The sequence below is a fragment of the Falco punctatus genome, assembly GCF_963210335.1.
Source record: "Falco punctatus genome assembly, chromosome: 1".
NCBI lineage: Eukaryota > Metazoa > Chordata > Aves > Falconiformes > Falconidae > Falco > Falco punctatus.
In genome coordinates, this window is record NC_137580.1 from 4,051,300 (window position 1) to 4,064,029 (window position 12,730).

The window sequence follows — 12,730 nt, forward strand, 5'->3', positions numbered from 1 at the left end:
ACTTGATACTTTGCCATAGTTGTAACGTATACTTGTTTTTTAATTTGCAAAGAGAATCTTTTCTTGTTTTGTGTGATCTTACTGTAGCTGTAAGCACTACAAAGCCAAGGGTTTTGTCCTTGTTGTCTGTCGAGCACTAGGCACACCTCTTTTGCTATGTAAATGGCTGATGTGAATGGCAAAGCAGGAGCCACCTCGTTAAAAATACTTGAGGAGTGATTAATGATGACTATCTTCCTGACTCATGAGACTGATGCTGAGCGGAATGTTTGTGATTCATAACCCAAATCCTTTTGGAAGTCTTGAGGAGATAAAAAGGGCATGTATATTTCAGTGTTAAGTGCAGCTTTTTTATAGTTTACTGTATTTTGATGAGCACCATTCAAACTTCAACATACACTACTTAAACTGTAGTCTATTTTAATTGGAACTAATTAAGCATCAAAGAAAAGAGAAGCTGCTTTTAGACTAGCTTAAAAATAGCTTTCAGGGAAAAAAAAAACTCCAAGATCAACATGTCCAGACTGCTGCTGAGCTGGAGACTTAGCCCTAGGAAGATTGTTTCCTCCCCTTTTACACTACTGAGTGCATGAAGAGGAGAAAAACATGTCCCATCACCTCCAATCTCCTGGCCTACGGTGAAGTCTGGAGCAAAGGAAGGCGCTCCATCCCTCCTTCATTGCTTCTGACCACTGAACTCTAGTACTAAGAAGCTCAGGAAACGTGAAGAATTTAAAGATTTTAATTCCTGATCAATTTTTAGCGTTTTGCATGATGTCTTATTGGACTGTTGATTTACACAGGGGTTCTGGAGGTTCTACCAGCTTCCTTTTTGCGTATCCTAATAAACAAGGTGTTCCTTTTCATGCTTTCTCTTGCCTTCACTTGGGAGACTGGAAGTCTGCTTCTGAGGATACTTCTACTAGGACTCTCTTTCAGGTTTGAGGTTGCTGTGTGCAGAGCTGGAAGAAGGAAAAAAAAAAAACCAAACTCTCAAAAGCACCTCATTCTGTAAACCTACTCTGCTGCTTCCTTTTCTGAGAAACAATGAACTGCTCCTGCTTTGTGGCTTTTTTTTTTTTTTTTTTTTTTATTAATAAGGAAGTTGTTAAGCTAAAGGAGAGCGACAGTGAAGGTACCTTACCCCAGCCTGCCTGCCCAGTCCTCCTCCAGGGCTGCTTTCGAGCAGAGGCTGGTAGGGCTAAGAGCACTCATCTCTGCTCTCTCCCAAGGACTAGGCGTTCTGCTGGGTTAACTGAAGTGGAGGATGGAGACCCGTGCAGGACTCACGCCGGTGTGTTCAGCTTCCCAGATTCGGGAAGACGGTGCAGATTGCTCTACACCTTCTGGCTCTCAGGGTGTCGGGTGTGCCCTGACTGCTGTTTGTTCAGTGGGGTCCTGAGGCAGCTTCTGGAGCCTAGCAGGTCTGTCCCATTGCCCCACCACGCTGGGTTACAGAACAGTTGACGACTGTAAGGCTTCTTGCCTCACCGGGAACGTGGTTGTCATTCGAATAGCTGTCGAGTGCTGCTGAAAGCGAGTTGTGTAGGCAATAAACCCCAGATAAATAAAAGAATGTAGCCAATAAAAAGTTAAAATAGATTCCAATTAGCCGTTGCGCTTAAAGAAGGTTCAGAAAATAAGTTTATATGATGTGTGAAATAAACGTAGAGAATTGGCTCTTTAGAGCTGTCTGTGAGGATAGTTCTGGGTACTGTACTCTGATAAAGCTAGGTAAGGGGAAAACCAGTTCATTGCTTTGAGGTTTCTGCTAAAGTAAACCCTAGATTTATTGATATAATTTTTTTTAACGAGGGAAGAACAAACCTAGTGGAAGTGTTAAGTGCCACCCGGGCCCTGTTTAATCCGGCAAAGTCTAAGGACTCGTACGCTGGGCTGCGCCGCTGTGTGCTCTGCAAAACACACAGAGGTGACTGCAGACGATACACAGACTGGTCCCGAGAGATGCAAACTGGTCAGAACTTATCCCAGCTGTTCTGCTTCGCCGCTCAGATATTGGCGATCTCTCTCTGCTGGCAAAGACGCCACCCGTGCAGAGGGTGACTGGCTGCCCTGGCGGAGGGGGCTCAGCAGGAGCGAGGTCCCTGCTTCTCCAGAAGATCACTCGAAGGTTCCCTTCAAACCCAGCCCCTGCGCTTCCCTGCCTGCTCGCTTGCCTCTGCAGACAGGTACTTGCTTCTAGAAGTCACTGTGACTTTCTGTTTAATTTCTCTTAACGTTATATTGTATTTTCGGATAGGATTGTTTTTTTGGTTTTTTTGGTTTTTTTTCTGAAAAGAGTTCCGCAAGTTTCCTTTGGAATAAACTCTGATTTTTGTAATCAGTCAGGGACCTAACTGGTCTGCTACCTTCCCTGGACCCCAGAACTCTGGCTGAAATGTCCTTTGCACCTCGGATGCCGGCCGTGCCTTAGCTTTCTGCTTGTTCAGGGCAAAGCACTCCTGGGAAAACTGTCGCTTTGTTTCTACGGCAGGTTGAATTGGGACGTGCTGTGAGACTCTGCCGGTGGGTTTCTGTGATAATAAGCCTGCTCTGAGAGAGCTCCCCCAGGCTCTGGGCAAGGAGGGAATGCTGTTTGGTGTTGCCCCACGTGGGCAGGGTGCAGGACGCGGAGAAGTTGCCAGTCCTAACGCAGCTCTGAGACTTGTCTTTGTTTACTCCACAGTGACTGGTGGAAACCACTCGATGTCCCCTGGCCCCTTGTAGCATGGCTAGGCGTAGGGACAGCAGCTGGCAGGAGGAAGGATGGTTACTACCGATCAACCGTGGCTTCCTCACGGGGTGGTACTCGTGTGCCAGCTCACCTGGGCATGTTGAAGATGGCTGCTCGCTCGTTCTCCCCCGTTTCCAAGTCCTGCTGGGAGAAAGCAACTCTGACTCTTCTAAACGACTCCTCTAAAAGAGCTCTGCTCCTTTTTTATCCAGTTTCTGAGCCACCTCTTCTTTCACACCCCCAGGGATGCCATCCAGAGCTTGGAAAGCCTCCCACCTTGGTGTACGTGTATTTGGTCATATATCTTAAAGTCCCTCGGGTTAGAAGTAACCAGCCTTCCTCGCCTTTTACCACAGAAGGCTTCGCATTCCTTGCCTTGTCTCATTGCCAGTGAAACTTAACAAAAATGCAAGACCGTTTCACGTTGCAGGGTGTTGCATTCGTTAGATTTGGGCATGATAAGCGAAGTGAAAAAGAATCAGCTTGATTAACCTTGTTTGTCTTTGGGAGCATTACAAAAACAGTTTTAATTCTGGGGGAGATGCGAAAGGACCAAGTTACAAATGCTAATGGAAATGAATCAGATTTTAGGAAAGGAAAACTCTGAATTTCTCAGTGTTGTCATCATACTTCCAAAGAGATGGTAAGTGCTGGGTAGCTAAACCCCGGCATTTATGTATTTGAATAGAGTTTTAAAACACCCCAAAGATTTATTTAATACAGTATAAATTCCCTCACTTGAACAGAATGTAAATATTTTGGTTTAGTTTTTTCAAGAAAATTATGTCGAATTTCCTTGCCAGATCTCTAGATAATTTGCTGGGGAACATGATACTGGGCAAAGGCAATCAAGTTTGTATAGCCATGCTCAGAGGATGTGTTGTATTAATGCAGAACTATGTTAACTATGCGTGCTAGTTACCATAGTCTGAACTTGTCAGTGGGATAGGGAGATCTGGGAGTCAAAGATTTCTCCCTGGAAAGTAAATGAAAACACGTAGCTGGCATTTTTTTTTGCTTGCATTTAGGTGTTGCTAAAAAGTATCTGATTCCATTGGAACATTCCAAGCTGACCTTCAGGCTGAGATTTCAATAATTCTTTCTGAAAGTTTAATTGTTCATCCTCCAACACTATTTCTACTTTAAAGCATGCACATACTTTCTCCTTGTAAAGCATTTTGCATGCAAATGTTTAGCTTTTCTGTCTTAGCTGCACTCTTCGGCAATTACCGTGGGGGTTTTGAATATTTTAAACTTATTAAAGGAAAAGCTTGAACTTTTAAAAATATTTTGGTTTCCATACTTGAATTTCTTTTTTAAGAAATTCAACCAGTATTTAAATTCATTTCCCAAACTATTTTAAGAAGTAATCATGTGTAATATATTGAATTCAGATAGTTCTCATCCCATACAGTTTTAAGAAGTAATCAAGTGTAATATATTGAATTCAGATGGTTCGCATTATGTGGCTTTTATATATACATACATGCATATATACACACACCTATGTATGCCAGTGAAATAAATAAATTTGAGTATAACAGCAATCAACACCCAAATGCAGGTAACCCCCTTGTATTTCAGTTCACCGTCCCGCGCAGCAGATATTCCATTAGCTTGCAGCATGGGATGAACTTAGCCTGATTTTTTTTTTTTTTCCCCACCCTTTGATTACATGGTGCCATCCTAGAAATCTTCGTGCCATCTGTTTTTGAGAGCAGTAGTAGGGGATGCTCAGCTGGGGGTGTTCAAAGTGCCTGCTCCAGCCCTAAAAAGCGAGCAAAACCATGCAGCCAGTACCCCACCCTTCCCAGAGTCACCAGCTATAAGAGTGGCATAAGCATGTATGTACATGTGTATATAGATATATACACACACAGATCCTTTATTTTGTTGTTGATGTCAGGGAATCCCATCTTAACATCTCCTGGAAGTTTGGTACTCGGGCATACGTGCTCAGTAACAGATTCCCTGTAAGGAGCTGTAAGGGCTGTGCTCTCTCCAGATAGTCCACAAGGGACAAAGCAAACAGCTGTAATAAATATGAAAAAATGCGTCTTGATCACAGAGGGAAGGAAATTAGAAATGCACTTGAAAAAGGTTAGAATGCTTACTCTTTGGTTTTCCGTATGTTTTTTTTTTTTTTTTCTGTGGGCCAACGCTGGGAAGCTAAAAAGCAAAATAAAAATATTTTAATCCAGTTTTCAACTACCGGTCTTTTTATAACAAGGAAAACACTAATTTTATTTTGTCTGCTACAAAATAACCTGTTCATAAGACCTTTACTTGGCTAGGAGGTTGCAGAGCGGTCAGACAAATGTTATCTGTTAATGAAGTCTCTCTCTCTCAGGGTCACTGCTCCTCCACTGAGGACTTTTGTGTAGGTAACACAGCAGTTGCCTGTCTTGATTTATGACCTTGAAGATACTCAGCGCTCCACACGGTGCATTTGGACTTGAGAAGTTTTTAGGTCAAATATGCTTCTAGCCCAGGAACGAAGGGGATGCTGATAAGAATGATTAATGAATCCGGTTGAAGGAGTTTTTAGGTAGTGAGAGAGGAATGCTCTTATCCCCCTCGGCCAGGTACTACCGAGTACCCGAGGTAATTTTAACAGAAATGTTTTTCTCTTTCCTAGGTCAGTTACGTGTCCATGGGAGGCCGTACTCTTTGCAGGAGCAACCTGATGTTGCCGTAGTGACTGGCAAGGACCTGTACCCCTTTGCACCTGGGGGAATTAGGCAGGATGCTCTTTGTGCCAGGGTTTGCCAGTGGGATCAAACGTGCACTGCTGAGCAGGGCGCGTGGGATTGCCCCGGGATGTTATTGCTAGGGGAAAACCAGCGATAGTTACAAGGACGATCAGTTATAAGCTACCCATGATGAGGAGAGGGCGTAGCGTTTTCCATAGGGAAATAGGAATATACAGCTATGATTAAGCTTCGCGTTCGTTACTGTGATGCAAATCGTTGCGGTAAAGTTTGGCTTGTGATTGCTGTCCTATTTCTAGGCAAATTAATTTGATGTTTTATTAATTTATCCCTATGAGGACATCAACAAATGCTGGCTGTTTGAACTCTGCTATATGGCTTTACTGCAAGTAACTTGCCTTCTTAGGCTGTAAAACCGATGGCTGTCCCCTGCAAACCAGGATCTGGATCTCCTGGAGTTTTTTCCCTGCCCTGTTCCCCCAGGCTGGAAGGAAAGCTGTGCTCCTGCCCACCCGGGAGCAAGCTGCCAAGCACTCCTCAAGCACACCTTCCTAGGGTGACTACAGCCCACGCCGCAGTTTGCTAAATATGGTGATCTTTTTCATGGTAAAAAAAAAGAAAAAACAACAAAATAAAGGATGAGATTTTCCGTTTGGAGTCCACGAAGCCTCAGAGAAATGACTCTCTAGGAACTGAGGCTTTCTCAGTTCTCTTTGGGTTAATGGCACTTGGTAAATACTTGGTTAAACCTTCGTTTTCTTGCTTGCAGGCTGTCTTTCTGCCAGTGGTGTCGGTGCATGTGGTCTGTGCTCTGGATTCCTGTTTGGAGCCAGGCCAGCCCGCAGCGCGACGGCAGCCCCAGGCTCCCTCCCCAGCCTGTGCTGTCGCTCAGGGGTCCTACGGACCCTCACCTGTTCTGCCGGTAAATCACAAAATAATGACATTACGTGTTAGTGACCGTGTGGGATTTCAAAAGCAGCTGGGTATTATCCATGCTCTTGTCTTGGAAAGCCAGCTAGCGCCAAGAACAGGAGCTCTGCGTTTGCTGTGTCCTGGAGCCACGGTTTGCGCTGCTGCGGGAAGGAGGGGCTGCACTGCAGGGATGCCTCTCCCATACAGTCTCCTGAGGGTATATGCACAGCGGTGATTGATTTTGTATAGCTATTGCCAGAAAGAAAAGCACACACCCCCCCCCCCAACTTACATAAATCTTGAACTGGGATTTTTCTGCTTCTCTGTCATGCTTAGTTTGCGGCGTGCTCTGAGCTGTTTGCATTGCACGAGGGAGGCGGAGGGGCTCCCACAGGCAGCGCACACCCGTGGCTGCAGCCAGGCCACCCTCAACCCTCATGCGGCCTCGCGTCCCCTGTGCCAGGCAGCATCCACTGGGGCTTTCCCTGGATGCATTCCCTGGCAGGGGTGAACCCCTGCTCCTCCTCAACCTAAGCCACAGTAGGGTGTGAGCCCTGCAGCCTGGAGCGCTGCTGGCAAGGGCTGAGTGACCAGATGGTGCCCATTTGGAGTGTGCCTGTGAGCAAGATGCTCTGTCCCACCAGCCCTGGGCAAGCTTGACGCACGCTGGGAACACACCGGTACTGCTGAGGCACCCAGGCACGGCTGCAGCCCAGCCCAGGGCTGGACACCAGGTGGAAAATGCCTGGGGTAAAAAATGCTGCTGCTGCTCCTCCTGGGCACGCTCCGTGCAAGCTGGAGGGGGTATGTGCTGTGCTCCCGGATGGAAATGGGCACCTCTTTCCCAGCTTTGCACAGGGACCAAGTGAAAACAATCATAGCTCAGCCAGGGCAAAGAAGGACGTTACTGTAAAGAGCAGAAAAATGTTCACTGATTTTCTTAAATGGCCAGAAAAGGACCAGATCTGCTGAAAGGTAAATGCAGCGCTGTGGGAAACCTGGGTGCTGGGGACTGCAGTGGTTAAAGGGTGTGAAAGCAAAACCTGGTGGGCCATGGAAATGGACTGGGCAAAGGACCTCGAGGCACTGCAGACCTGAAGGAGTGAGGACCCCCAGCTGTGAAGTACTGCTGCCCACTTTGGAGCCTGAAGAAGTCTTGGCCAAGGCTTAGATCCCCAGGAAGAGGAGTGACCCAGCCGTCCCCTCGCTACCCTGGCCTGGGTGCCACCTCCTTCCTCCCCTTCTCCTCTTCTGGCCCTGGAGAAGGGGAAGGTGTTGGAATGGAGGCCAAGCTCCAAGGGCCACCTAAACCAGCACTGGTGGAGCAGCAGGTCGGTCAGGTCCCTCATTACCCCAACAGCATCAGCCACATTCCTTACACCCTTGGTTTTCGGTGAGTGCCAGGTGTGCCAGCCACGCTCTGTGCTTTCGGGTTCCCCCCGAGGGTGCCTGTGGCTAAGGGTGGGGGGCAAGGCGCAGGCCTGGCTGCTGGAGCCCTGCGGGTGCCCGTGCGCTCCGTGCGTGTCAAAAAGATCCCGGGTTTGGAAACCGAAGCGGTTGAGGCTCAGATCAGCAGCAGTCACCCCAGCTGCCCCTGCTCCCCTCCGCACAGGAAAATGAATGAGGAAGAGGAGAGGGGAGGGTGGGTGGTGCTGGATGGGGGGGAAAGGAGAAAAGCGGAGCATACTGGAGAGAGACCCGCTGCTCGCTGTGCCCAGGATGTTCAGAACGGTGGAGCCGCCACAGCCGCCGGCCGGCCGGTCGGAGCAGGGTTACATCCAGCCCTGATCCCTGCAGGGGTCTTCAGCTGCACCGCCTGGAGCGCTTCGTACAGCGAGGAAGGCAGCGTGAGCCAAACAGGAGGCAAGGAAACCCTGAGGTTTCTTCCCTCCTCCGCGCTCCCAATAAACTCCTGCCTCCTTCGTGCCCATGTCGGTACGAACCACGCGAAACCACCCACCCTTTGAAAGCAGCACTAGATTGGCCTCGAAAGGGACCCCAAGGTCACACTGAGCTGGCCACGGTCGATGGCTGCAGCACCTCTCAATGGGCTCTTTCGGTGTGGGGAAGCAGGAATACAGAAGCTGGCTGTTCGGTTCCGTAGCTTGCGGCATTTTGTACAGCAAAAAGAAGGAAAAGGCTAAGTAGGTTTTTTTCTAAATCCACCACAAAGCTCATTCCATAACACCAATGGTAAAAATTATTCATTCCCACCTCTTCCTTGCAAAGAAATGATCTGATTCTTGGATACGTTCATGTAACGCTCTTCTGCATAAATATGAAGCAGTGATGTGTCCATTTTTTATGAACAGACAACCTCATTTCCATGAAAATCAAGACCAAATTCACTTATAGGAGTCATCTTCACTGCCTTACCAGGAAACCATGTTTCCTTCTGGGTCTGACATTCACCGGTGAAGTGGGCTCAGATTTAGCTGCTGAAATTCGCACCAGCCCAAGAAACAGCCCCAGGAGAGCTCTGACTCTTCTCTGGTACATCTCATGGCCCCGCTAAAGAGCTCTTGAGCTCTTGGCAAATTTTTCGACCTGAGCCCACCCTCCGCATCCTGGTGGGGCCAGGATTTCCCCCAGGAGCCGTGGTGGGTCCCAGCAGTGCCGCCGCTGTGACCGAGGCCAGCTTCTGCTCTCTTCTTCTATAGCCGAGCTCTGCTGGGCGCTGGGGATGGCGGGGAAGCGCGGGGTGGTGTGGACATCCCTAGGGAAAGCAGGAAAATGAAGGAGGAAGAGGAGAGGGGAGGGTGGGCAGTGCTGGATGGGGAGGAAAGGAGAAAAGAGGAGTACAGAGGAGAGAGACCCGCTGCTCGCTGTGCCCAGGATGTTCAGAACGACAAGCCAATAATAATGACTAATAGAAGAACAAAAGCTAAACTTTCTGGTTTAGCCTGGTGCTGGGTCTGTGGATAATCTTCAAAGGGGAGCTACAAAATTTAAAAGGAATTAAGCTCTGGGAAACGTTAAATCTGGCGCATCTGGTTTACAAAGGGGTTTGTTGTTTGTTTTTTTTCTGGATGGTGCTGTGTTCTCATTTTTCTGTCGGAGTGCCAAAGGCGATTCTCTCTGTCAAATGTAGAGTCTTGACCTTCTAGTCAGGATGACAAGAGAGTTATCCCAGGGTGTGTCCACACCTGTCAGGCAATATTAGACACAAAATAGAGCCGTCTGTCTTCTTTAGCTGAAATGATTTCACAAATACTTCATAAATGCCTGTCTTCACAGAGCAGAGAGTTGCTTGTATTATCTCGGTGCATTCAATATTGAGATTGATGACAACTGGGGGCATTGGTTAAACCGTCTAATCCTGACAAGCCGAGGCAAGGGGAAGAGGCAGGAGAGCAGCAGGAGGATGGCTGCCGAAAATACCTGTGAGAGAGATCGGTCCTGAGAGCAGGCAGGGCTGGCGTGGAAACCGGCAGGTCTGTGCTATGACTCGCACATGAAATCCCAGTCGGAGACGCTGCCTCACAGACTTGGCTGTGCTTGAGGATCGCCGGTTGTGACATCGGGCAGGTTTACCTCGGCTCCCATAAAATAAAAGCAGAGTTTGCATCTGTAATTACAGCTATTATAAAAAGCCTAATGCAAGGGAGCAGCGTTCAGGCGATGGGAGCCAAATTGCCGTTTGCGCAAAGGGCTTAGCTATAACGACGGGCTGTTAAACCAGGAATAAATTCTCTTACGCCCAGCCCACCACCCCTTTACTGGCTTGGTGGTGCCAAAGGGGACCTGAAAGTGAGCATCTAGCCCATCAACCTTCGCATTTCTCTCTTTGCTCCAAGTGACAGGAACCCACTGGGGCAGCAGAGAAGCTAGCTGACGGCTGGCAGGCACCGCAACCTCCATGTGCACCAGTTCCTGGCACTCGCCCGACGGGTACAAAACCAGTGCTGGAAGGGCTGCAGCTGGTCCTGCTGGAGAAAGTGGCTGGCACTTCCCTCCCCGCACACGTGAGCATGCGCTGGGCTATCCCACAGCCCCCCACCAGTTCAAAGAGTAAAAGGGGATGATTCGCGCCGCACTGTAACAGGTACCGGACTGTTTTTAAAAGTAAGAATTGTTTTTTGTAGGCAGCTGTAAGGTGCCTGTTACCTTCATATGTTTAAACCAAGCGTGGCTTTGACTGAACTAGCTCGTTGAGGGCAAGAAACTTAAGGCCTGAGGTGAAGTGAGAAGAGAGAAGGTTATTGAACACAGCAAACAGTAAGAGATTTCTGTAAAAAGAGAAAAAAAATCCCATGATGGTAATTTCTTCCTCAGAGCTGTGTTGTCCTTTTCCAGAGGCGTCTGTATCAAGCAAAGAAACGCCAGAAATCCGTGTCCTGATCAAGAAGAGACACAGACGTGTTAAATGCATGCTGGTAGGACGTCAGTGGCTGGAGAAGCAGCAAGCGGGGCAGTGAATTAAAACCCGAGGTGGGTCCGTTACCCAATGCCCTTTGCTATATCCAGCCTTCCCCTGCATTCAAAGGCTGTGGTAGGGATTAGTCCCCTTTCCCACAGGCATTTTTCCTTCCCCGAGCGCAGAAATCTTCTTCCTGCAAAGCTCTGGCGTTGGAAACTCGTGCCCTTGGTTTAGGGGAGCCCAGGGGAAGGCTGTAAGCCTGGCTCGTGTTTTCTGAGCCGGGTTGTGGTGGTGGATTGGTGGACACGGGGTGGAGGGATGTCACCAGCCGGTTACAGAGGGCAAACCTCTGGCCAGCCTGTGCTTCCCAGCAGGAAAAGCAAGAATGTCTTGGCACTGGTGGAGCCTCCTTTTACCTTAATTTACTGCATCCCTCTGCTGCATATCAGCATGGCTGCCTGCCTGCCTGAAAGGCAAGGCAAAATCTCAAAGGGCTTTTATTGAAACCCAGCAACACCGGTCACCTTCCCTTTCCCCACTCGGAAAGGAGGTGCTGTCATCCAAAAATTGGCACGCCAAATGGCCACGGAGCTTCTCCATCCTGCGATCTGGGAAAGCCTCCCCAGATCTGTGCCACCAAGGGGGTTTCCAAGAAGCCAACATGCAGGAACTAGTCTTTCCAGCATTCTGTGCCAGCTCTCCCCACGCCTGGGGGCACAAGTGCAGGTCCCTCACCTCTACCTGCAGGGATGGACTGCGCAGTTCTCACCAACCCAGTATATTACAGCTCCAGTTTGAGTGAGAGAAGTGGTATGCCCAGGCTTTTTGAGCCCACATCAGAGCTGTTCAGCTGAGACTGACATCTATTCATCGCCCACAGCTCCGCTGCCAGGGCAGAGCCAAGGCTGCCTACAAGCCCGTGCCCAGCTCTGGTTCCCACACCCTGTGGGCTAATCACCCTGCCTGCGGAGTGGCTTGTCGCTCAGGATCCTCTTTTTTAATTTTTTTTTTTTTAATTCCCCCCCCCCCCCCCCCCCCAGGTGGGTATTGCAACAGCAGCCCCTACATAAATTCTTCTTCTGAAAGGTGGAAGAGTTGATTTAATTGTTCATTTAGAAGCGGTCAGCTCTGCCTCACGTTCTGGCTTAAGCACAGAACAGACTTTCCGAACGAAAGCGCAGGCTCACAGGCCACCGAGCTATCCTTTTGGTCCCCCGTCTAGTGGGATCCCTACGGGAAAATTGAGCCAGTACAGGCTGCAGCTCTCAGCTATGCGTGTGACAGGAACAAGGATTTCCCTTCACCTCACTTTGCCTGTGTAAGCCATTTACATTTGCATACTCTTAGGGGTATACGTATTGCGCTGTAATTTTGTTCTCCTGAGCGCAGTTTCGCACTGCCCGCAGCACTTACTCACAACTTGCGCTACAGGAGAAAGGGCTGTAGGAGGAAACCCATCTATTCAAAGCAGAGAAACTTCAGATTAGAACGCTGAGGCTGGCGGAGACCTTCTGATCTCCTTGGGCTGACCGTGGAGTCACTAACTCAATGTGAGGACCGCCAGGGATCAGCCTCACGCTTTTGCCTGGCTGGATCAGGAGGCAGCAGAGCCCCCAGCGCTTCAGCCCACGGGCTGTGGAAGGCAGGGAGAAAAAGGGTAGAGAAATGCATTTTATTGCTCTCTCTTCCAGAGCACTCGTGAAAATGAACGGGCGTTTCATTCACGATGTCTTTCCAGTACTTGCAGGGGAATCGTAAAACCAAACCCCAGTTCTTTCGGTCTGTCAGTGCCTGAGCTGCACCGACCGTGTTTGCAGCAGTTCCTGCAGAGCAATGTGACAAGCAGGTATTTTAAGCCAACTAGTGTCCGTTTCCATAATTAAAATTGCATGTTACCTGCAAGTATTGACTCCTGTATGGCTTCAGTAGGGCACCACTGCAGAGTTTGAAAAAAAACCCTCTCTTTGTCGAAAACATCTTCTAAGCCCCCACCTTAGTGTCTGACTGTAATCT